The 27,006-nt window shown below is 37.5% G+C and overlaps 1 protein-coding gene across 2 annotated transcripts in view; it reads right to left on the reverse strand.

The window, feature by feature from the left end:
• LOC145993902 (transcription factor GATA-4-like) overlaps positions 1-25,166 on the reverse strand; it is a 268,504-nt gene extending 243,338 nt beyond the window's left edge. For both annotated transcript variants that reach the window (XM_083129810.1, XM_083129807.1), the window contains exon 1: positions 24,812-25,166. The gene's annotated coding sequence lies outside the window, so the exon portion shown is untranslated. The remainder of the gene's footprint in view (positions 1-24,811) is intronic.
• Between the last annotated feature and the right edge of the window lie 1,840 nt (positions 25,167-27,006).

Consider the following 27,006-nt stretch of genomic DNA (forward strand, 5'->3'; position numbering starts at 1 on the left):
ACCGGCCGATATTTTCCCTATCTTTTGATGATTCGTGGGGTTCGCAAAAATGCCGTGCGACACTTTTACTGAGTCTAATTATTCTGGGAATCGTGTAAAATTTAAAGTTTTCATTGATTTTCTACGAATATTATGTGAAAAACAACTTTGAGATTGTATAACAGGTATTTTTTTAATATTCTGATGTAATTGTTTAATATTTTACAGCAAGACTCTGGTAAATTGGTTCTTTTAATTGGAAGTGTACTACTCACCCATACCAATATTTTGAAAAACTTTTAATTGTTATACAATTTTCAAGCATCTGTATCGGTGGGAATCGATAAACGTATCGGTATGGATATGGTTATCGGTTCGACGTGGTATCGGCTCATCCTTAATTATAAGTGTTCCAAAAAAGTGTTTAACTAGTGTATAGCTACAGAGAACTTTCCGACACTTTCTGCACACTCTATGTACAAGCATACCTAGAATCCGTATACACTGTTGTTCAGATAAAGTGACACACGCACTTCAACAGTCCAACCTTGTAAAATGTACCAATTTATGTGAACAGAAAGGTTAATCGTGTCTGGACCTACAGTTTAAAGTGGGATACAAACCACTATGTGCCTCCACCGGAATGGGACCCGAGACTCTTTGATGACAAGCCGACAACGTTACCAGCACGCCATAGAGGAGGAATAGGGAATCCAAGACTACCGAGTGGAAGCAGTTGTTTATTTGGATTATCCTACCAGAAGCGACCCGTTTAAGGATGGCATGTTAGAAATTTGCAATGCATAAATTAAATTTAATGCATATTATTTGCTGTGCGTAAATTATATTTAAGAAGAACAGTCATCCAACCGAGGACTTGTTGAAGCAAACTCAAGTCAAATCCTTGAACTTTGTGTCATAAATATTTCAAGTAGCAAACTTTTTCAAGTCTGTGCACAAGACAGCCGTAAATAAACCTTAGACGATGGTGTAAATAACCTTGCAAGTTACGGTTTCAATTTCGCCATTACTTCATTGAAAACTGAGCTAACTTTAAAAGGGGTTCCGTGATTGGGTCGACATGTACGGAGACGTATGGCTACACCAACGTCATAAACATACGCGGAACACCAACTTTGCAGACTCACACAACACTCCACAAGAAGAAAATATTAAAAAATCAGAAACTCAGAGTTGACAAAGTTACTGAAGAAAAGGTACGCGTATTGTGTTCCAGTTACTTTTACTTTCATGGACGGTACCAAGGGGGACCACAGTGGGCATGGCCCATCCAAAATCTCCTGACTTACCCTGTCAAAATACAATAGGCAAAAATTCCGTTATAAAAATACAATAGAAACGTATAAATAGATTTTCTGCAGAAAATTTTCCAAGCTGTCAAAACGAAAAAACTTCATGTTTCAGTTAACTTACATTGTACTGGCGAGACAAATAAATATAGGCTACTAAACAACCTTCGCACAAATCATAATAATTTCACAATGCTATGCGTTAATCCAATGCAATTAATTGATGCGTTCATTTCCAGGATAATTTTGCGTTATTCCTACTCCATAAAAAATTATTGTTTTTACAAAACTACTTCAATTATAATATTGTTGAATTATATGAAAATGTATTTCATTGTTATAGTTTTATTATCGAATGAACCACAATTGAATTCCAAGCGATTTAGTTCCAATCTATGATCTATTTTATTTTTTGCTATTGTTGAAATCTTTTCATGTGGAAATCGATTGCAAGTCTAATTATATTTCCATCACGCAATTCTTTCATTTCAAAGTTTCCTTAAACAAATAGAGTTATGGAAGTACGAATTTATTTGAAGAAAATGTGCAAAAAGTATTTTAAAAATGTAAATAAGCTCTAGTGTATTTCAAAACTGTACAAAAAGTGTACCTGGTAACTTGACATCATACATCTCCTCTACACTTTACGTAGCTTTAGTACACAATCAGCGCACATTTTGTACGTATTATATGGAAGAAAGTGGACCAAAAAGTATGCAAAAGGTGTATTTTTTTTACAATTTTATGTTAGATATGTTGACATGATTATAAGTCACCATATGAAATGTTTGAAGGAAGATAGATAAAAAAAAGATGAAGGAATCAGTACAGAATGAGAGGAAGGAAGAGAATTACAAAGCCAAGTAGAGGGAGAGAGAGGAAAAGGAAAGAGAAGAGAAACAGAAATGAGAGAAAATAAAGAAGTGAGACACAGACACCGCACGGAGTGAAAGAGAAGAGAAATAAATACGCGACAGAGAGAGAGAAAGAAAGAAATATAGAAGAAAAAGAGAAAGACATAAACAGAAAAGCGATAGAGATAGTGAATCAATGAAATAGAGGAGCGAAAGAGAGAGAAGAGGAAATAGAGAAGCGAGATAATTATAGATAAAGAGACAGGCAGAAGAGACAGAGAAATAAGAGGAATAGGAGAAGATCCATACAGAGAAAGAATAAAGAGATATGACAGAAAATGGGAGATACAAGGAAATATATTGACAAAAGAGTTACAAATAAAAGGAAGGGATTGAAGGAGAAGTAGGCAATTTTTATTTCTTTCTTTGTGGATGGACTTGTGTTCAGGAGGGGGGACGGTTTGAGTCCCCCAGTTTTGTAAATTAATAGGCAGACTGTTAAATGGTAGAATATTGTAAAATTTATGATTCTTTTTTTATTGTTCACGAGCTTGCGTTATTTGCTTCAATAAGTATCGTACATCTTTGTAACTATTATTTCGAGACAAGAACGGGACTTTAAAACTTCATTTGTGTAACTTGGTTCTCGTCAGATGTCTCCATTTAAAATTAACTAATGTTAATCCCTAAGGTTTGCACAACTGGAGCAGAATTAATGTTCAAATATAGAGAAAGTAACAAATTATTACCAGATACAACTTGTACAGTTACTCTTGGTAATTGAAAGCTGTTTCGGACAAATATTCAATCACTCGCAATGATATTATATCTCTTTTTAAAGATCAATAATTGAAACACCATGTGCATCAAGTTACAGAAATAGATTTTCTACTGCTATGTTTATGAAGTCAACTTTATGCACAGATTGACTAATCGGAATTGAGCATACTGTTAAAGTGGGATCCAAACCAGTATGTACTTCCTACTTGAATGATCGCAAGGCGATGACGTTACCACTATGCCATTTAGGACACCGACGAAGATTGTTAGTTAGATAATATTGATTTCATGAACAAAACTATGAATTATTTCTAATTTGTTTTTCAAAGTAAGATTATGATATTTTTTAAAACCAACTTCATATCAATGCAATGGAGCACAGAAGTATGAATGAATGAATGCAGTTTTATGTATATTTTATTAGTAAAGCATGTTTTAAGTCTTTATGGCTAATATGGACTGGACCTACAGTTTAAAGTGGGATCCGAACCACAGGGTAACATCCTTGACTGGGTATCGAACCCTGGACCCCTATGTGTAATTTGTGTAGGAGTATGAAGGGCTACAACAGACGCAGGAACTCGAAAAACAAAATGTACAGTGTTAGAAGTTGCCGTAATAGCAACAATATTCATTCTACCTTCAAACCAAAAAGTTTTTTTTTTTGTTTCATGAGCACAGTATCATCGTGTGTGTGGGGGGGGGGGGGTGGTGTATGACGACATCCGTGGCGGAGTGGTTGTCACACTGTGCCACGACGTTACATTAGAATCTCGGTCTGGGCAAAGGTGTTCTTCATGAGCATCTCTTCGTCAATTTCATCATTTCACCAACCTTCCATCTTCGCGATTAGCCAAAAGTGACAAAAAATCGAAGTTGTTGAGTTGAGTTGGTGTTTTAAGTCCACTTTATACGCAGTAAGACTAATTGATACTGGACTTACAGTTTAAAGTGGAATCAGAACCACTTGTGCCTCCACCGGGTATCGAACCCGGGACCCCTTGATTACAAGGCGACGACGCTAGAGAAAATCGAAGTAAAATAAACCAAATCAATTATTAAATATACATACACACAATTCAAGCCTTCGACACTTCCCGAGTTTACAATCCTAATACACGGATATACTAGTTTTTAAATCTAACATGAAATGGTGGAGATCTAGGTTCAAATCCTAATATGGACATAACTCCAGGGGCGTAACTAGGTTGGGACAGCCGGGGTGGTGCCCCGGGGCTCCCGACCCCCAAAAGGCCATAAGACTGTAATGGATTTTCCAGACTTTTGTTTTTTTAGACTGACTTGCTGCAGGCAGATTATAGTGACGCGTGAGGCTCAAAGGTAGTGGCACGTCTACAGTAATTTTGCTACGATTTCCCACTATATTAAGCAAATTGTGCCAGCGGGGTAAAATTATACACTATTAAGAAATCGGTGTACATACAAATAATAACACAAAAACTTGCACCTCAAAATTACGTTAGTCATAATTTAAACTTGGTTCTTAATGGTGTAGAAGGTAACCGGAGCCCCCCCCCTTCTTTTCATAGTTCAGAATGTCTATAATTTTTTTGGTAACAGTATTCTACGATGCAAGAGTTGAAATCTTGAACAAGAAATAAGCCGAACCCAACACAACGGGCAGGAAGATAAGAAGTTGTGCATGCTCTTAAAGAGAGGCTTTTTAATATGTTGAAAGTTTGTTTTCTTATATAATAGCTATTTAGAAGCAGGAAGTCAAATGAAAGAAGTGGGGCAATTGGCCTTCAGGGGAAACTTTTACATTTCAGTTTCATTTTATTATAGAATATAGAATATTTATTTATTTTTGAAATGCGAACCCTCAGGCTGTACGCATACATACCAAGTGTTAGTTTACAATTATGCAAAGAGATAATATTACATGAATAACTCTATATTCTCCCTAGTACACCTGTACAAGATGGAAATCACATACAAGCAGACTCTCTTCATATGGCTGCATATGATCCTTTACTGAAGGCTCTCTTGTAAATGACTTGAGCCTCGGGGATCATTTGAATCACTTGTTGAAATGATGAAAATTTGTGAAAAGTTGGATGATTTGAAGTGAATTCTCTGACAAAGGAATAAAAAAAAAGATAAAGAGGCACTTTGACGAACTCTGTCCAAAGTTGCGAACAGAGAGAGATGGTTCAACATATCAATATTTTACCCGGTTATGGACACAATTTGCTCACAACTGGACAAAAGCAATTGTAGACGCGTGGAAAATGATACAACATTTTTTTTTTGTCAAGATCTACAGACACTAATCTTCGCAAAGAACCTGAAAAAATAGCAAAAACATTTCCAAACCTTTATTTCAGTCACAAATATTATCGGAAGTTCTTTCATACACAAGGTTAAGGACATGAATGATGTGAAAGAACTTGCTGATTTCATTGTGATACAACATTTCACTGACTTTCAGTTGTCCTGATATGTGCACGTCTTGTTTCATGTACAGTTACTGGCAATACAAATGGGACAGCTTGATCATGAAATACAGGATTCCCTGCAACGCGTTATGTATGTTTTCCAATTCCACGGCGATCAGCCGACTTCAATTTCAACTTTTTAATGAAGTTCTGCTATTTCTTTAGAGTTAAGCATTGCAGGGAAGCCTGTATTTCAGGATGTAAGTGTCTCATTTTCATTGCCGGTGACTGTACCTTACTGTTCCTATCACAGTAACAAAGGTAGAGAGATAGTTTTCTGAATTTAAAATTATAGTAACTTAATTACGAAGTGCTATGAGTCTGGCTTCACTTTCAATAGAAAATAACAGAACCAAAAAAATTCAAGTTTAAGGAAGTAATTGAGGCATTGCAATTAATCATTAATCTTAATTTCTTAATGAGTGAAGGATGTATTTCACACTATCTATTTGTACTCTTCGTCTCTACCATAATCAAAAACAAACAAACACATATTTGATCATAATAAAGAGAATTACTTTTGCTTACACCACACATGAGAAATTTACTAATTTTTTGTATTCTTAAATCCAGCCACAATAATAGCAGTAACTGGGGAGCCCCATTGGGCCACTTGAGAAGTCTGCTCCGGGGCCCCCCATGAGTCTCGTTAGGCGCAAGCATAATTCTCCACTTTACAGAGTCTGAGTTTAAGTTTTCTTTTTCAATTCCACTCTATGCACAGGAAGGCTAATCTGGACTGAACCTACAGTTTCAAGTTGGAACCAAATCACTTGTATCGAACCCGGGATTCAACGCAGATTACAGAGTCACCCCGTAAAATTCATTCGGCGTAATAATATAATTTGTTAGTTAATTAGTTGATACATGGCACTGTTCAATCTATTATTAATAACTGATTATTAAAGAAAGTTTTTGGAAATATTGACGTGTTTATTAGACACCTACAAAGGAAACTAAAAGAGACGAAAATATTTTTGTGAAAATAATTTATTTGGTAATTCTGTAGCCTATAGTACTGGAAATAAATGCAACTCTCTTATGTTTCAATTCCTGTAAATTTGAAATAAATATCTATCTCGACATTTCGAATCATTTTTCGATCCTGGATTATAAATATATAACGCACGAGAACAATTCAAACGTATTAGCTCCTTAAACAACGCCCTAGCCAACTTCTCTTCTTTCTTACTCACCCATAATTAATGTAATTTTCATAATTCAGTTTTTGAAAATATACTTATGCACACAACGGAAACTTATAAACATTATCTATCTTTATGCAAGATGAATTGTTCAAATTTATATGTGTTCCATACTGTTCTATATAGACATACTACCACACACACACATACATAGACTATATGCATGTATCATATAAGTGTGTGTTTGTGTTTAATATTCCAAGAAGTAACCAATGCTATTCTAACCGCAGCACACAAGTTAATAACAATAATTGCTGCTGTGCTTGCCCGCAACAGTCTATTTTTCTTTGTAAACTATAGTAAAACAAAATACAAATCTTAATGTTTACCAGGGCAGACATTAAATGCCACATGTGATTTCTGCCTGACAAAGTACTTATGTATAAATTATAATATTGCTTGAATTATTATGTTAGAGCATTTCCCCAATAATTACATACCTACCAATTACGTTATGTGGTCAGTCCAAATCTACAAATTTTGGGCCCTCCCGCAAAGTATTACCAAAGGTTCCTTCTATATAAAATACACCCTACTTGTGAAAGGGCATGTGAAAGTTTCTGCTGTTATTCAGTTTCTTTAATTCATGTGTTCTTGTGTGTGTGTGTACACACAGTAACTATATATATACACAGATGAACACACAAACCTTTGAAAAAATGTTTTCGTAGCATTTCTTCCATTTTTGGCTAATCGCGACGATGAGGATGACAATAGGATTAAATTTAGGAAGGAACACTCACATATAAAAGAACACTCGTCTAAAAGTAGGACGAAATTGGTTTCTGCGGATTATTTGGTGTATGTGCACAGTATTTAAGACTCTTTTGTTACTTTATGTCCTTTCCATGGTTTCCCATAATTTTATGGTGTGGGAAGTATTCTTCCCACTGGACCAATTCACATCACAGGTACTCAAGGAAAGTTTTCATTTCCATTTGCAACATTATGTGATATTGTGTGTCCAATATGAAAAATAAGATTAAATTTCAAATAAAATTACATTTGCTGCAAAATATTCAAAATAAATAATATCGTAAATGGAGAATAACAATGTGGTAACCATGACAATGATACCCTTTGAATGGTTTATTGACATTGGTTTTGTACATGTGTTGCTGTTTTTTTTAGAATGGGAACACACTTCACTTTTGTAGTTTTGTTACGGTATCTTCTGTAGATAGTTTGTTTTGTAGGCACTAAAAGTTGGTAAAAGTGCTAAAAGCCACAACCCACAGATTACTCACAGCTTTCAAGATTGCGAGAACCTGTCCAAGAACTCCACTCGAATATGTTACTGAATAGAAGTTTCAATTACATTGCACATAATAAAAAATAAAAATACCACAAATTATGACTCCCTATGCATTGAAGGTCGTTAGTGACATTTTCCGTTTGTTTAGAAGAACAACAATACAATTGTAGTTGTTGCAGAACAAAGGAAAGAGATCAAAGTTTGTGATTATTGCTTCGCAGGGAACATGGAAAAAAAAATATAATAATATGATACAATATTTGCTCAATAGATGGCAGCAGAGCCACGAAGGGCATTAATCAAATTAATAAAATGTTAAGATATATATACTACATTGTCTAATTTAAAAATCAAAACATGTTGGTAGTGGGAATAATGCTTCCCATTGGACCAACACCATCCAATTGATAAAAGTATTTTTGGGAAGTATGCTTCCCATTGCCCACGAAAGGGTTATCACTAGGGGCATGCATATTTCGTTTATGACGAAAAAACTAAATTTGAAAAAACACATTGTAGTGTTAATTTTTCATGTTTTTAAAAGGTGTGAGATGTATTTTGTGACCATGTTTTGTCACGAAATAATGCGAAATGAACTGCAAAAAGTGAAATTAACTCTTAAACACGAAATTTAGGGTTTATTCACCGACGCGCCACCTTCTGAGGTCTGAATTATCCTGAGAGTTATGCAATACCCGGAAAATTGATTAATTCTGCTGTTAATATTGGAGGAACAAAAATTGACTCCTTTACACAGAAATAAACTTAATACTCGGATAACTACATAAATGGGCTATTAGAAGTGAAATGTTAATTCTGTGGGATGAGTGTAGTTTTTAAATCAAATTTAGGATTATATTCACAATTTTGAAACCAAAATGTCTTTTTATATACCACTTTTGATCCAATTTTTCACCGCTATAACACCGATATTTTATTTTATTTACCGCTTTTGAACCCGAAATTGACTCAGTTTTTATACCGAAATTTTGCTTTTTTATTTACCAAAAATATGTGCCTCTAGTTATCACTAAATGTTGTATGAAAACAGCTATCCTACCAAAGCAATAATTATGTTTTAAAAAACTGTGTCATGTATTGAGAGCCAAAAATGTTGATAGGTTCAGCTGATTAAAAGTAATGTCCATGATGATTATTTTTATGCATTTTATTATTAACAGTGGTGTGCATAAATTTTTGCAGGCACTGTCAACGCAAAGCTGTATAATCACAACCTGATCCTTATCTTTATGTAAGTTCTGCGGAAATAAATCAACTTCAAATTACAGCAACAAAAAAAAAAGTATTTTGCTTATTATGGACTTCGTATTTCGGGGAAAGGGGTTCGAACCCCTGAACTTCCCTCAAAATACGTTCTTGGTGGTTTCTCCCCACAAACAATATAGAAGTCACAACTAAAGCTTTCATTAATGTATTTACGACTTTTAGACTGAATTTAGGTCCGACGAGCGGGACAAAAAAACAACAAAAAAGAACTGGTAGTACTATAGTGTACTATAGTGACAGGTTAACTGTGCTTTAGCAAAATATTCCAACTATACGTTTCTGCTATACCCCTTCATTCGCCCCAAAGCTGTTTACCCCGGTGCTGTGAGGTCAGCGGCCCTCACAATGGTGACACTAGCGACACTATATATTTATTTCCGGGCCAGACCTTCAAGCACGGTGATGGACTTCCCAAATAGTAAAATATAAAAAAAAACATTTTATGTCAAGTGTAACAAATAGGTGTGTGTGTGTATAACCTAGTTGATTTACCTACCATTGTTATACACCTTTCACAGCTCTGAGAAGAATTATTGGTAAAACAATAAGAATAAAACTTAATTTAATCTGTAGATTCTTATGATTATAATTTAATAGTATTAGGGTATATCTTTGTTGAATAATAGATCCCTACTTTGGAAGACTATTTGAGGAGACTATTTTATTTCTTAGCCTAGAACGAAGCCTTGGACATCGCACGGCTGATAAAGTGATCCAATCATTTGTGAATTACACGCACAGGCGCCAACTTAAGATACATTTGGTTGGGCAAGGGGGAGGGGACAAGATCGGCATAAACAATACTTTATATATGTAAATAATATACATAAAATGTGTCCTTCTACGTGAATTTTGGGGGGCAGAAAGTGCCTTGCCACCGCCCCCACCCCCCAAACACTTCTAAAGCCTGGCCAATAGGAACGTCATCGATACGAGACTTGGCAATGTCTCGGGTTTCGTCTCGAGTTGTTGGCTACATTGCTGTCATGTTCTCGGTCTTGTCTCGAATGGTAAATGCATCTATCGTCTCGATTTATAAGTGCCCGTCCCTTTCTTCTCTCAAGTCTCGAAAAATATAGTATTTTAACGCTATACGACACATCCAAAGAGAGAATTTTACTCTGAATCCTACCTAGATATGCAACCACACAGCACAGGCCCACAATTGCCATTAATGTTACAAATGCAATTACAAAGTCATGGTAACTACACACTAAAAAATAAGCGACTGAATTGCCAGAAAAGGTATTGGCGTTAGTCTAGATGGGGATGGTCTCGTTCTTATCTAGAATTTTATAATGTGTCTCGATCTCGGTAAAATCCTACTGCCCAAAGCGTGGATTACACTGATACAAACCTTCTGAATGTCACAAGGCTTTTTTTTTGGCTATTGTGGTCACCAAAGTTATTTAATTTAAATCGGGTTTATTTATATAAAAAAACGCTTTAGAAATAAATATTTGTAGCTATAGAATAATGTAGCCTACATAGGTAATTTGCAGATATCAAAATCACTTATGGTGAAAGTATATTAATTTTGTTATCATTTAGTTGTGTTAATTAGGCTCTTGGATACTATAGCGTAATCAAAGAAAACGGATGGCAACAAAATATTATGTACTGATGGGGTGAAGTTCATACGAAAGAAAAATGTAATAAGTAAACACTTGCTTCTGCTGCTTTAAAACTCAATAATTTTCATAGGCAAAAATATAAAATATTTTGTGTATAATAATATACATGCAACGTTTTGCCCTAACTCCACAGCTCCTATTCCTTCATGCCGTGCTGTAAAGCACAGGGGAGCACTTACTTCATTTTTAATATACAAAATGTTAAACTTTAAATAGTGTCACTTTAATTAAGCTTTACATAAACATGGCAGCTGATAATATTTTGCAAACTAGGAGTATCATTACAAAAAATCCGAAATTCAGCTACATCCAAAATGTTTTATTATTACTTGAAGAAAAGTTACTGAAATTATTATCTAGTTTCATTTACACTTAACAAAATTTTCCAAAGTAGATTCACAAGTTAATTACACACATTTTTTTATTTGTTTTAATCAAACTGCTTAAACATTTTACAGGGCATTTATCAGAAAAACCTTGCACATAAAAGGTAAAGTGCTCCCCTGTGCTATGCACCACGCAATGAAGGCGTATAGGGGGTATGGAGTTAAGGCCCCACACTTTCTTCATCACGGCCGAAGGTGGGGTGATGTGATCAGCATCATCTCCCTGGCCGCCTTTACCCCCAGAGTTTCCTCCAGGCAGTGATTTATCCACACACCCCTAACACCCCCCCAACACCCTCCCAAATTTTGGTGAACACCCCCCCAAGCAGAAAAGTGGAACACCCCCCTACAGGGGGGGTGTAAATATGGATGTTTATATCAACAATAGAATGACAATCATTTGTAGCTGAAGAAGCGTAGTCCAATGGACCTTTCGGTCAACTGAAACCAAAATGTAAAGGAAGGAGGGTGGAATGTGCAGCATGGTCATTTCCTGGAAACACTAGCTCCCTTGACAAGGCTTCGGTCAGCTCTGGGGAAGGGACACTGCCATCTGGAAAATGTCAAACTTTGACCTCTCGCCCTCCTTACAGGGAGCACATTCCGCGCACAGTGTTGACAGTTCATCGTTTGAATACCTTATATATTTCTTAAATACGTTACAGATTCGTAAATTCAATTATTCAACCCTGAGTCAATGAAATTTACATTTTGTTGCATTTTCCTTTCGATTCTTTCATGTGAAAGATGTACGATAAAAGTAAGGGAAGAAATTAAAAGATATGAAGAGACACTCATAAACAGTGCCGCAACCACGGGGCGGCAGGGGGCATTGTCCCCCCACCCTCCTGACCTTGGAAGGAAGTCCATTCTAGGGGAAGCAAACATTGAACTAAAAAAAAAGACTAGGAGAATCTAAGAATAGCAGGACAATTTGATACTCATGATGGAATTAGTTTTTACGAGATCCTTGCATTTTTCTTCGAGACGGCCAAGGGCACTTGCAAGGGGCAATTACCACCCTCTCGATTTCAAATTTTATACAAATAAAAATACATTTGGTAAAATTTTCTTGCTCGCTTCGCTCGCAATAACTTCTATTCTTATAGTCCAAGTTCAGAGCAACAGCTATGGGGCGGTGGGAGTTGGCCCTGGGAGCCAAACGATCTATATGAAGAAAATAAAATGTTAAAAGAGAATGCCATGGAGCCCCGTAAAATTATTAGCACCCTATTAAATAAATTTCTTTCTATGAAACTTAATATGAAATATTAATGATGACACCGTAATCCAAGAAGTCATTGATCAATCAAGGGATTCCTATCTGTTTGTCAGGTGTCAAAACATGTATTTCAACTATTATATAATAAAATTCACACAATATTTTGCAAAATGGTTAACGTAACCAGTCGGCAAACATTGTCTGTAGTGATGCAAGAGTCTTCCCTTTGAAGGAAATAGAGTCCGTGGTGGACATCCATATTTTAGCAAGTACAAAATAAATGTATTACAAATTTTTACATAGTTCATCAAAGTGTAGATAATATGTAACCATTATTACTTAATTAATTCGATTTTTCTTGCATAACAGAACACAATGGTGTTGTTGGATTCTCCTTAGATTCCTTTCTGCGGAAAAATCTTGCATACTGGAAACTAGAGGGAATCATTATGAAGCATGATTTATAAAAGGGCTCCCTTAATCAGTTCTTCAGAGAGGCCCATTAATCGTCTATTAACATTATCAACCTGTAAATATCAAGTAGAGAAAGGAATAAGACAATGAATATGATGAAGAGAATGATGAGAATCAGACAGGAATGGAGGAGATGGATCGAGGCAACCAACCCTACGCTATGATGGCAGAAGGGGACTAGAGGAAGAAGAAGAAATATCAAGTAGATACAGTCCCTCTTAGCCTATTTATGCTAAACTTTATATTCTTTGCCAATCTGGAAAGGTCATTATCGAAAAAATGCCATTTGATGTTGCTCGAAGGTTTTTTGTCCTTTGCTGTTTCAAGATATCATCCCTTTTGTGTTACTTATCTCTTTTGGGAGAGGTGTCAAGTGGCTCTGTGTACCCTGCTATATCTGCCAATGCGACCGACACAATATATTAAAAATTTGCCCCCTCTAGGATTTACTTTGCCCCCCCCCCACAAAGAATTCCTGGCTACGGGCCTGAGTGTAAGGAATTATACATAAAAGAAATTTAATTTACATTAAGTCCCAAATTTATATCTGACCATAGGCGCACCAGTGAGGGCACGACGGCGCTTGCCACTGCCTGCTGGAAAACGTGGAGAGAGAAAATTTGTTTGGTTCATTGTGCTCTTTGTGTTGGATAGTGAAATAAATGCCATTCAATTTTTAAATAATTGAAAATAAAGCATTGCCTCAATTTAGAAGTGAAAATTCCTTGCCTTCCTTTTGCAGTTAACATGCCATGCATTTATTTGCACATGTTATTTCGTTTTCTTTTAAGGCAAAGAGGCAAGTGACTCCTAATTCCCTAGAGTCTCTCATTTAGTATTTGAAATATAAACTCTCAAAAGCGCCAAGCGTATTTTCCAAAGTTTTGTAAGGGTATAATGCATATGCATATTATTAATTAAACATAGCGACAGTAAGATGTTTACTCTTTACAATCTTGCTTTGCTCGTTCGGCGTCCTCTTTACCTCACCACATGCCCCCTGCCCCCTCCTGTTCTAACAGTTAGAAAATATTCATGTATAATTTTAATAGTTCTATGTAGCGAGTGAGTTCCAAATTCTGCTGGTGTTTTCAAATCTCTGTTTAAACGATGATTCACAAACTGAAATAAAGTAATGAAACTCGATATATTTAGAACATGGCCATGAAGACGTTAAAATATAGTGGGAAGTTGGGATGCACGTTTGATAGATACCTGATATTGCTTTTGAATGAAATCGGTCAAGGAATTTCATATTGAAGTCTTCAACGAACGAGCAAAGCAAGATTGTAAAGAGTAGTAAACATCATGGGATACTGTCGCTATGTTTAACTAATAATATGCATAGCCTAATCAGTTTGCAAAGAAATAGTTTTAAAAATTTTCTTGCTCGCTTCGCTGGCAGTGTCATAATTTATTTAAGTCATATTATATCTGTATTTATTACTACTACTTCAGACAGGCAAGTGTGCCCACAACCATGCAATGCATTCTCACCGATATTTCAATTTCGCATCCCCAAGTTGAACTCCGAGTTACACCTACGGTAAGAACGATACAAATACAGTTAAAATATTGCGCAAGTGTTCCTAATTTCTTTATACGTAACTAGCTTAAGAATTGCATGAAATGATTCCTGGTAATAATATGTTAAAATTTTGTGTTTTTTAACGTCATCCCTTGTGTTTTGTCTAACGATTGATGAAATCAAGTACTCAACATTATCGGAAGGAAAGCAATACTCGAAACGTTAAACTGAAATGTTAACATTAATCTATTTCCCATCTTTTCCTGTATTTGACATCTTTTTTCTTCTGAAATGTTACGTGAAGGGAAGGGAGGGGGGGGGGGTAATCTCTAGAAACATCCATGAAGAAATTGAATTAGGGCGAACATTTTTCAAACGGTCCAAAATATGCACTTAACTTCCCCCAACTTACACCCCCCCAAAATTTTCCAGCACCCCCCCAAGGGAAAAATTCTGGATAAACCCCTGCCTCCAGGTACCCACTTTATACGACGCTGAGTGGGTGCCGCTTGAACAGGTGGAAAAAATCTCGGTTCTCCCCCGCCGGGGATTGTACGCGGGTCTCTCGCATGGCAGTCAGACGCCTTAACGACTTTTTTTTTTTTTAAGGAATACACACTTTTTCTCAACATTCGTACATATCAGCTTCTCTGTTAATTCTCGGTTTTTCTCATTTTACGGATTCGAACCCGGGACCCCTCGCTTCCTAGCGCGGTGTGCTAACCCCTCCGCCACGGGTGCCGACTACGAGTAAGCTACCGTGGCTTCACTTACACATAAAAAGCATATATTTACGTACTATGCCGAAGAACATACAAGCAATTTTATGCGTGTTCTTTTGTCTCAAATTAATTTAAGAAAAATAATTTAATTAAATAAATCATATAAATCATCAAAAATGATTTTTTTAAATAAAAATGACCATTTTTATCCACCTTCGTAATCACACTGGATTCGGAATTCGTGTACTGCCAATGTGATGAGCTGTCAGAGTTAAAATCCAAATTTTCAGCACCAGATAAGGCTCTGAATTCGGGTCGTTGAGAGCACAGGAAAATATGAGTGGGAAGTCAAAGGGGCGGATATTTTTTGGAGGGACGGTCGCATTTAAGCACCTAAACACCATACAAAAGAAAAATGGCATATTCAGACTAAAAATATTTTTTGTTCTTTAATTCTTGCGGTGACGGTAGAGTGTGTACTGGTTGACCACGGATACATAGATACCAATTCAACAATTTAATCTGCAGCAATAAAGGAAATAAAATTTTCAGCAAAGTCTATGTATGTATATTATGTGCAAGCCTTATTTTTTTATTTTAGTATTAATAAATAAATTACGTGCGCCGAGCGCACGTGTATCGTGCGCATGGTATTTAGAGCGCACACAGAAGAGATGCGGTTCATCGAGCGCACGTGAAGGTCACATAACTGAGTCACCCTATAGCAGGCAAGGAGGAGATTGAAATTTATAAATTTGGTTCATTCTTTACAAAGTATTTGGAGGTAATCACCACATAGTAAACCTAGTCTTCTGCTCGACGGATATTGGTACTGTTTTCCGTCAAACTGAGAACATTACCTATCCACTGGCTGTGTGCAAGGGTTCAGTGAAAACGTGATTGAACAACGATGTTTTGCAATCGACACCTCATCAATGTGTGCCAAATGTTGCTGAGTCGGAAGTAGAAAAAGCAAAGCATAAATGCAGGAAAAGAGCCAGAGAGGACCTTGAAAATATATTTTTGTGAAAAGTTTAGATGAAGCTGATTGCTGAATAAAAAAGCATTAATCCTAAAAAAAATCAGATGAAGCCGTTGCTAATAGACAACATTTAAACCACCATTGTCTTAGATTACACATTGTGCAGTTCCAAGTCTGGAAACAAGTGTGAGGGGAGGTTGACATTTAATCATAAAGGTAGAAAAATATGTATGCGCCCGATATACGGTCGTTTAAAGGTCATTCAGGACACTATTGGAATCACGAGAACAAGCGTGGAGTTACTTCAGAGCAATAATAGCGGATTTCGGTCTCTAAAGCCAAAATGCAGCCAAGCGTCACCCAACTAAAAGGGGCAGTTGCCTACGGAACATATTTTCCTATAGGCCTACTTGTAAGTTAATTTTCTCTGTTTCTCGTATTGTATCTATTTTGGTTTGATTTGATTTATTTTACTTCGCTTCTTGTGCCACTTTTGGCTAATTTGCGAAGATGGGGATGAGTGATGATATCATGAAATTGATGAATAGACATCACAAACGTCCATTCGAACCCGGGACCCTTGGCGTCGTAGCACGATGTGCTAACCACTCCGCCACGGGGGCCGGCGTATCTATTTTTTTATTTTGGTTTTTAGGTTATTTATCTACGTATTTAGATTAATCGCGACGATGAGAATAAACGATGAAATTGATGTTGGGTCAGGGATATACTTCCCTATTCAGTCGATCTCGAACCTGAAACGCACGGCCATGAAATTAGGCGGTGGCAGAAGTTCTCGCTGTTGCCACGTCGGAGCACAACCTCGTATGTTCGAAGGTTTAAGAGAATGAAAGATCTCCTTGTAGAGTTGGTTTTTGTAATCCATGTGATACAAACTGACACTATTTGCTCGAAAGGTCAGGGATGACACAAAAGTGCCCCGGAGAGAGGTCGGTCTGACGCTCGAACTAGGCAACGCAGCCCGGATGACGTTGCCACACAGTGCGAGGGAAACAGCGACTTTTGTCCCGCTCTCGCTTTGCTTTTCCCATATGTGGCAACAGCGCAATTCTGCCCAGCCGCCAATTTTCATGGCCGTGTGCATAACGCAAACTTTGGCACAAACCGGGGGGGGGGGGAGATTTATAAGTTTTGTACCATTTGTTTTGAGCCCTGCCGACGTTATTATTATTATCATTATTTTAACAGTGTTGTTATCATGTTACTTCACTTCAACTATTTGCATACTCTGTAATAATAACACTTGTAAACTTTAAAATATAGAATTATTTGATTAAAAATTATTGATTAAACTTCGTTTTCGTTCTTGATGTAGATGGTTTTGATGTAAGACGTTGTTTAAACTTCTAGAAACACCTTCCTTCTTTCATGAAACAGGCAAGTAAAAGGACTTGGCATGTTGTTTTATTTTGCTATTGTCACAATAGTAAGGAATTTTAATCGTCCATGGTCTTTGTTACTTGTGCCCCTTCAGCGTCTCATATTTTTGTGCGGCCCCCACTTTACGCTATAGCCTAGTGGCAACCCCCCCCCCCCCCGGCACAAAAATTGGTACGTATTTCCTGTAATATTTTATTTATCTATACGAATACCCATACTTATTCACAGTTCATTTCTTTAATTAAATATATATAAATTAAATGCAGTAGGCACAAAGTTGAAGGTGATGCCAAGGCAGTGTTCGAATTGGAGAAATCCGAGCTTCCTATTTTTTTTACTTATGTAGTACCACATTTATGTAGTAATACATTTTTTGTCTGTGGTAGTACTCTGAGAATGTGCAACTAGAGATATTTTCGGTCTCTGTCAAGAATACCGTATATCTCAAACATATACACGCCGAATTCTTTCCATTTCTCGGTGTTCAAGTATATAATACGAAAAATATATTTCAATTAACGTGCATTATTATTATCGTCTACAAATGAATATAACATTATTTAATTTCAAATAAAACTCGGGTCGATTCTGTCTATACAGAGCCGTTGATAGAGATTTCTACGCCCAGGAGTGAAAATAGAATTCAGTGCCCTCTGTGCTCTTCTCAGCGAACTTTTATTTATATCACAATAACTCAGTTTCTATATTTTTTTACATTGTTTTTGAGACAACTTTGTGCATAGAAAGGCTAATCTGAACTGTACCTACAGTTTAAAGTGGGATCCGAACCACTATGTGCTTCAACTGATTATCGAACCCGGAACCCTGCGATTTTTTTGATTTTTTTTATAGAGGAAAACAAAATTTGACAGTAAAACATTTTCTATTGACACAAATTAAAAATTAACGAAATAATAAGTAAATTATTAATAGGACACAAATTTGCCCAAAATTCCTTTTGTTTTATTCCGATTTCATCATGCTACGTATGCAATTTTTACATGGTTCGATTTCGATTTACATCTGTTAAAACATACTACAGAGTTTTAGCGATTATACTTGCTGCGTGGTTCCTTGACACTGGCATTTATTTCGCTTCCATACGTACTTCTACATAATTCTGTACTTGCCAACAGCCATTCGTTTACTATCGTCTTTGTTACGAACAAAGGTTAGGCGGGTCAGGTTTAGTTGTCTTAGCAATAAAATAATATCCTTAAATGCTTTCTAAAAAAAGTTCTAAATTAGTTCTACATTCATTCCCACCAGTGTACGATACTTAGCCTACTGTGGCTTCTATCAACGGAGAACGCCTTGTTCATGGGGAGTGCGCATGGTTGCGTAAGGTGATTTTTAAGTTTTTTCCCCAACATAAATAACTTTATTTCGAAACCCAAATAGTGCACATTACTTTAAGGAAGGTACAAATTTCGTGTGACAATCATTGCCAAAATTCTACGATAATTAGTCTTTCTGCTAGTAGAATTTGAAAAATAATCATAAAACCGTCACCCACAAATTGTACACACACTCAAACGCTCGGATTGCATCAAATCATTAAACGTGTATTTTTTTTTTTTTTTTGAAATTATCGTTTCTGGTCTCAATTGATGTACGACAAAGCAGCTGATAAAAGTAACCCCTGAAACACTTACGGGTGTATATTGATACAACGAAAGCACAACAAGTCAATTGACAAGGTTTATGTTCTGTGTGTATAAACTTAACTTACGAAGAAACACTTGTCTCACGAGAGTTGTGAGCAAGAAAATTTCACTAAATTTCTTTGCAGATCATGAATTTAATGTCAAATGTAGTAAATACTAAATGACCCGTGGCGTGACAGCTCGTGAGGGTCAGGGCGATCATCCAAATAGTTACGGGATGATGTGTGGTCAGCACGACGAACCAGACGCGGATCCACGGGGAGGTCGATATGGGCGATCACCCCCTCCCCCGAATTGTCAGTTTCTGGATGAATATATCTACTATTATTGAAGACTCAAACGTTCGGTTGTTTATCACCAAGCTTAAACAGGATCGATATGTTTTTGAAGGTTTGATATCGAACCCCACAGAGACATTTTGAGAATAGGTTCTTGTCTTCTTCATTTATTCACTTTACTGTTTGCAGTACGATATATGCCTATTACTTAGATATAATAGTGCAAGCGCAGTTTAGAATTGATTCTCGGCGAGGTCAAGGTGAGGTAGCCGACTGAAATTCGCCCCTCCAAACTTCAACTTCCGTATCCGCACTGCGACGAACACCCAGTCAGAGTTACTCTACTCATTTGTAGCTCCCCAATTTCCTCACGATGGTGCGCGGCCACCGGTTCCATACACGGGCTGAAATCTTCGGAGAAAAGTTGTTACGCTTCCCCCAGGAGACTCGAACCTGCGCCTGTCCAGTCAGAGCCCAAAGCCTGACGCCTAAGACCGCACTGCCACGGTGGGAAGCTGTCAAATGTAACACACTAAAATGCAGGTTCACTTATTAGTGTGAAAGTAACTCGAAATTTAAAGACAATATATTACTTCGAATTCTTAAAAATACGAATAATAGAACATAGAGGAGTGGGGAGTCGAATTAATTAATGATGTAGCTACGGGTTGGGATAGAAAATGAGAGAAATTCCCTGACTCCCTCCCCCTCAATTCGAACATTGGGGGTCCTAAACCCGAAGTGGCAAAATTTTCCTGAAATATCACACCATGTGGCTTCACTTCTCTTTATCTAATTTTGACCCAAGGATCGATCCACCATTACTCCACCCAACAATTTGTGCTTCAAATGTTATTCACGTAACGTCTTTTAACAACAATACGAGGTATTTGTTAATTTATTGGAATTAGCAAACAAATCACTGGGAGATTTTTCTACTTTCCTGACGCGTACTGAAATAGAAAGCAAAATGTTTTGGTCTCTAAAGCTGCAGTCGGTTCTTGTTACATGGCGTTAGTGAGTTAGAGGCATCTTAACGTGTCTCATTCACATACACGATTGGTTGAGCTCATCGTTTTTCGCACTGTAAGTCTTGAATATGGCGTTGCATCGTGAATAACGTTCTTATTTCTATTTACGAATATTTGCCTAATTTAAACAAACTGTCAACATTACGTGTTGACAACATTAACGTCGTTCAATTCACACAAATGTGTCGACTCCAATAACGAATTAAACGGTATAAACTGTAACTCACGCACTTTTGGTACTTAAAAATGACTAGAGAAATGTATGAGAGGGTACTTTTATCAAATTTGTTACATAGATGATGCACTAAAAATGCATTTGTTAACATTATGCACGATTTTCAAAGAAACCAAAATTACACGTTAAACTGTGTCAGTTGATGCATCAACTTTGATTTGATCCACTTCAAATTTTGTACATTCCTACGGCTCGATTTCCTTATTATTATTATTACCTGCTTTTCAAATCAATAACCGAGCTACTACCAAGCCACTTCCGCCACTCCTGGTTTAGTAGACATCAAAAGACTATAGAGCTCACACTCACACTTAACTGTTTATTCATTTGGTTTATTTTACTTCGCATTTCTGTCACTTTTGGCTAATCGCAAAGATTAGGATTAGATTTGATTAAATTGATCAAGGGGTAGTCATAAAGAACACCAATGCTCAGGCCGGGATTCGAAGCCGGTACCCTTGGTATCGTAGCGCTCTGTGCACATGCACGCACTGAACTGAAAATGCATAAAATCAGAGATTATGCAATTGAAGGTGTAAATTTAGTTTCTTCGAAATGATCGTCTGATATCCTCAAATGACATATTTTAGTGCATCAAACAGAACAGTTTGACGCATTTTTCTTTGTATTGTGTTGCACCCACAGTGCACCAGTCAACCTATTTTTCAAATGACATATTTTTTGTTCCGTGTGTGTGTTGGGGGCGGGTGTTAAGTTCGTATTTAGGGACTGTTCCAGCCCAAAATGAACAAAAATTGAGCGTTTGTGAATATAGGGGCATAGGGGGGCATATAGGCTAATGATTTTGTTTATTTAACGTCTCATTTCTCCTACCTTGGCTAATCGCGACGAGGATATGGATACATCGCTGCTTATACACCCAGAACTCGAAATGCGTTAATTCAAAATTGATGCACTTTCTGTTCATCAATTGATACAGACAGTTTAACGTGTAATTTTGGCTTCTTTGAAAATCGTTCCTAAGTAACTGGTGCATTCTTAGTGCATCATACGGAACATAGCTGATGAAAGCACCTTCTGATGCATTTATTTTCGCACTTTCATGCACAAAAAGTGCATAATTAACAGTTCATGTTGTTTAATGTAGTGCCACACAAATTTGGGTCCCGTGTATAATAGCTGTAGAATTTATGCAGAAAATGCGTATTACACAATGGGAACTTTGTCGACAAGTAGCAATGAAACAATTAAGATGACTGCTAACACGTAAGCCAGTGTTCCTCAACTTCCGAATGGTTGTCCTGAAATCCGCAGCAACTTCTATTATATATAAAAAAATGCATACTTTGCATGCATAAATATTTGGCGTGTGAATGTGACAGTGTTTCGCGGACAAGTATTGACGTCTTTCTGCCACTTTACATATGTTCAGCTGATAGAATTGATGAGTTACGATTCATAAATATCTTCTCGCTACATTTTTTTGCCAACCAACAGCATTAAAATCAAATTCAAAATATATAGTTATCAATTTTCCGGTCGTAATAACACTGTGCAGCAGTCATCGAATTCCCGAAATGTATTGATTGGAATTTTTTTGTTGTTCAAAATGCGACATGCCGGTAGAAATCAGTACTTGTTGGCCTTATATCCAGTGGTTGACAACTAATTTAAACTTGATGTTATATTTGTCAACAAACATAGTCAGTGTGCTAATTAACGGGGGTTGGGGGTTATCCCCCCTCACAAACAAGTTTATCCCGGACAAAATAAAATTATTTTTGTGCCAGGAATGTTTTTATCCCCCCCCCCCCAAAAAAATGAATTTAAAGCATACCGTATACCATTTCTTAACCAAGTAACAAATAGAATTGAAAAAAATATTGTTCATTAGTGATGCAGTCATCAAAGATTTCTCTGCCGGAAAGTATGAATGAAGTCTTGTTGATTAAAGAAGGGCACCATTCTGCAACTGACCAACCTGAACAAGCCAAGAAAACAGCAGACAGTTTTCAACTACGTTTTCGTGGCATAGTGCTGATATTTTGCGTGAATTGCATTAACTTGTACTTAGGTTAGATGGACGTTACTTTGAATTTGGCAACAGAAATTTGGTCAATTTTTTGGTGCTATTAGTTCGATAGCTGTTTTCGAGTACAAGTTTGGATTTTCTTGGGATGTAAATATATAGCCAGTGTTTCTAACTTGTGTAAAGATTATAGTAATATTTAATGACCAAGGTTAGACGCACTGATCTAAGATAATTAGAACCTCAAGGCAATAGTTTAGTTTACCGACTGGTAACACAAATTTACATAACCCCAAAATGAAATCACAAATACGCCACTGAGTGGACATCCCTCCCAAAGCAAAAAGCGTAATTCGCACAGTGAACCCGACATAATCGAACTATTACTCTTTATGATTATGTCATAATTTATTCACTATTTAATCTCATACATATTACGATAATGTATGTGTAAAGTTAAAAAGAATAGAAATGTAGAGTAATAGTGATTTTTTAAAAAAGAATTTACCGGGCCACTGTCTCACGAAGGTTGAAAACCACTGCCGTAAGCTTACGCGTGTTGCTTTCGAGCCCTCGTAATCATACACATTCTATGCACCGGCGTGCACACGGTGGGGGGGCACTTGACCCTGCTAATACTCTTAGAAATTTTGTAGAGAAATCTTAAAACCGTTATTAAACAATATTATTCTTTTTTTAAAAAGTATTTTCAAGCCGACGAAATTTCCAAGCAACTACGGCGGGTTATTGCCTCTGTAATTGGACTCTCACTTCGTTCTCCAGCAAATTACTTGTTATTAAGACTAGCACATTTTATTCATTAGCTTATTTGTGTTTCACCTATGTGGTCGCAGAATAAATTGGTCACACATTGGAAATGAATAAATTATATGTAGTTGATTTCAATCTGCTGTACAAAAATCATATATGTAAATTAGTTTGAACCACAGAGAAGGAAAATACAGGGGGAGGGGAACAGAACTTTTGTGCCACCGAAGCTGGGATTCTTCTAATCGAGTGATATTCTGTTGGTCCGGACACACACTATATACTTCCCTGTTTCGTACCCACAGCGCCTGAAGTGCAAATTGCTAGTTGGGGATGTTTTGGAGAGGCTTCGGTTTAGCTGGGGGGATGGTCCTATGTTTTAAAATGGTAGCAATGGGACAGCTGGGGGGATGCCTTGCAAAAGGTTTGCTAGCTGGGGGATACCATCCCCCCGCTTCTCCCTTAACTTCGAGCACTGAGTGAGTACCCATCAATACTATAAACAGGAGGTTTCTCTTTCTCCGACTGAACTTTCATCAATGTTTTTGGTCTTCGCACGCCTATGTTTCTATGGGCTACATCTGTACGCATAGGTGCCGACTCCATGAGGCTTAGGCTCAAGCCCCTCCAATATTAACGATGTGGGGGCAGAGCTCCCCAAATAACTTTCTTAAGAGCATCTAATGTATTATTTTGCTTCTCTTGTGAAGTTTACTCTGAATTGTGCCACATGATCTTAACTTTAAATATACATTTCAAATGTTCTAGACCATCAACTTTGGGGGCTGACACCGCTAAAGCATCAACTTTGGGGGGGGGGGCTATGACCAGAGACAGCAAAACACATGACTTATTACTATATACTAAGTACATAATTATGAGTATTGTTAACATTTTTACTAAAAAGAGTTTCAAAAGACGATGTGATTGAAATAGGGGAGTGGATGGGACGTTCGGGCTACAAATGGCTCTCACATGACATTCAGAACGAGATCATTGATATATTAGAGATATCTGTTTTGCGCTCCGTGGTAGCAGATATTAAAAGTCGGGAATATTTTGCTATTATGGTTGACGAAACTTGTGACATATCCATCCGTGAACAATTGAGATTCTGCATTCGAACTGTGAATGAAAATTTTGATATTTTTGAGTAATTCATGGGCTTTTACGAGATTCCGAAAACTGAGGCCAAAACTTAAAGGGATGGAGTGAGTCATTCATTAATTTATTTCAGTGATCAGAGCCCCCCCCCCCCCCCTCATAATAATTTTGACAAGACACTTAAAAATTCAACACGGGACAGTCTACCGGCTTTTCCAGCTAGTCACGTACTTCTAAACCATTTTGTAGCTTCTACTCACCTCCTGCAACAGTCAAAAGGAGTCCCGACGTCTGCTTTCCTCTTGTCACTTGGTAGCGGGAGCCCGCTGTGCCGAAACAGTTGAAGATCGCACAAGGGCAACGTCTTCGCAGCCCCTTCACGGCCAGCCGCTGTCCTTCAACCCTCAACGTAGCACACGCAGGGAAACACCCGAGTCGACAGGGTGCCTTTCTTGGTCAACCGCAGATAGGGTCAGTCACAGGGGGAGAAAACCAGCGGGGTTGGTTCACGAACCACGTTCATGCACTCGACTTTTTTTTGTTGTTTGTGTTTTGTTTTTTGTTTCTCAGGCCAAGATAACGACAAATAGCACGCACCCAGCTTTTTTCGCCGCCGTCGTTGATCGCACTGCTTCGCTGGCATCCACCCCATCACTTCAGACACGTCATGCCGCCGCTGCTTCTCATTGGCCAAGCGCCGCTGCCGAAACTCCGCCCATAGGTTCCGATCGTTATCAGACAAGATGGCGACGGAGCCGGGACAGGTGAGTCCACGTGTAGCTCAGGAGGTGTGGCTTTTGAGCAGCTTGCTATCAGTGTTGCCAACTCGGCTACTTTGATTCCAGATCTGGCGCTTTTGTTAAGTTGAGACCATTATGAAAAAACTTCCCTGTGGAAGCTTGCAGTGTGTGTGTGTGTGGGGGGGGGGGTATTCCAGTAACTGGTTTTGAAGCATTTGGATTTTAAAATTATGTGTATAATTTCCCTCCGAGTGCTAAAAGTTGGCTACACAAAGAACCGAAAACGTGTCAATTGACACATATATGTTAGGTGTCGGGAAAAATGCGCCCGGGAAAATTGCGCTCTCGCAATGAAAGTGGGAAAAATGCGCCCTCCCAAGAGTAACCACAATGAAAAGTGGGAAATATGCGCCCAGCACACACGACCTTCACCAATATGATAATATGTTGATTATAACAACCTTTACCCAGCTTCCCCTCACACTTAACACAGGCTTGGGACTGTTAGGAAAGAGAAAAGAGCTACAAAAAACGAGGATTCTCTGCTCGCCTCCTTCATCTACCTATGCCAGAGATGGGTTGGTAATGACTACTGATTCATTGGAAAGCTTACCAGGTGTGCGATTGAAGCAAACAAATGAACAGAGTTAGATTGGATTGGATTGATGTTTTAAGTCCACTTTATGCAGAGTAAGGCTAATTGGGACTGGACCTACAGTTTAAAGTGGGATCCGAACCACTTGTGCCTCCACCGGGTATCGAACCCGGGACCCCTTGATTACAATGCGACGACGCTACTACTGCGCCATCGGGGAGGCTAAACAGAGTTAGATAACCGGGAATTCCAACCCTTCAATGTGCAACGTGCCACCACTCGTAACTCCAGGGTATGGAGATCCGAATTGGCAACACACCGCTCCTTGCTCCGGCTGGTCAGTTGGGAGCACCAGTTCTCACCCAGGGATCGGGATTAAGACGATCCACCCTTCCTCCAGGAAGGAAACCACCGAATTGAGACACGTGATAGTAAATACAATTCAAAATACTTTATAATTAAAATGTCCAAAATCTTTAATAACAAATCGCGCCCGTACATACTGATTCGCACAAGTTAAAAGTTATAATTTGTTGGATCATGCACGCTCGCAGGCAATGATAAGCAATTTATTTAACACGAGAGTCCACGCACCGCCTTCACAGTTAATAGCAAGACCTCAACTGCTACCTCAAGCGCGAGGAGCAGCATAACAGATTGTTCTAACGTACAATACAAACTCATAACATAAAATAACACAAGAAAAACTGATAATTTATATAACACATCAATGTTAATTAGCGATAGTAAGCTAAAGTTCAGGTTGGCAACAATTAAAAATATCAACGTGGAAGTTTTTACATCGCCAAGAACCCGAAGCGTGGTTCCCCCACTCCTAACATAAACAGCCAATAGGAAAACGATATTTTATTGAAAACGAGGGAGAAATATTTTGCTATAGTTAATATTACAATGTTAAACTATATAGAATTAACTAAACTGATTGTATCAAATAAATCATATTTGCCCTTGCACATAAAAAAGTGATTAAATAGAGATTTAGTTTATAACAAAGACAAATTACTTAAATCTTGTACAATCTTGAACAAAAATCGATATTAAGAAGAAATGTATTTAACTTGTGTTTAAATAACAAAATTTGCGTGAAAGATAGAAATAA

This window comes from Lepisma saccharinum, chromosome 10 (assembly GCF_977018435.1).
Source record: "Lepisma saccharinum chromosome 10, izLepSacc3.1, whole genome shotgun sequence".
NCBI lineage: Eukaryota > Metazoa > Arthropoda > Insecta > Zygentoma > Lepismatidae > Lepisma > Lepisma saccharinum.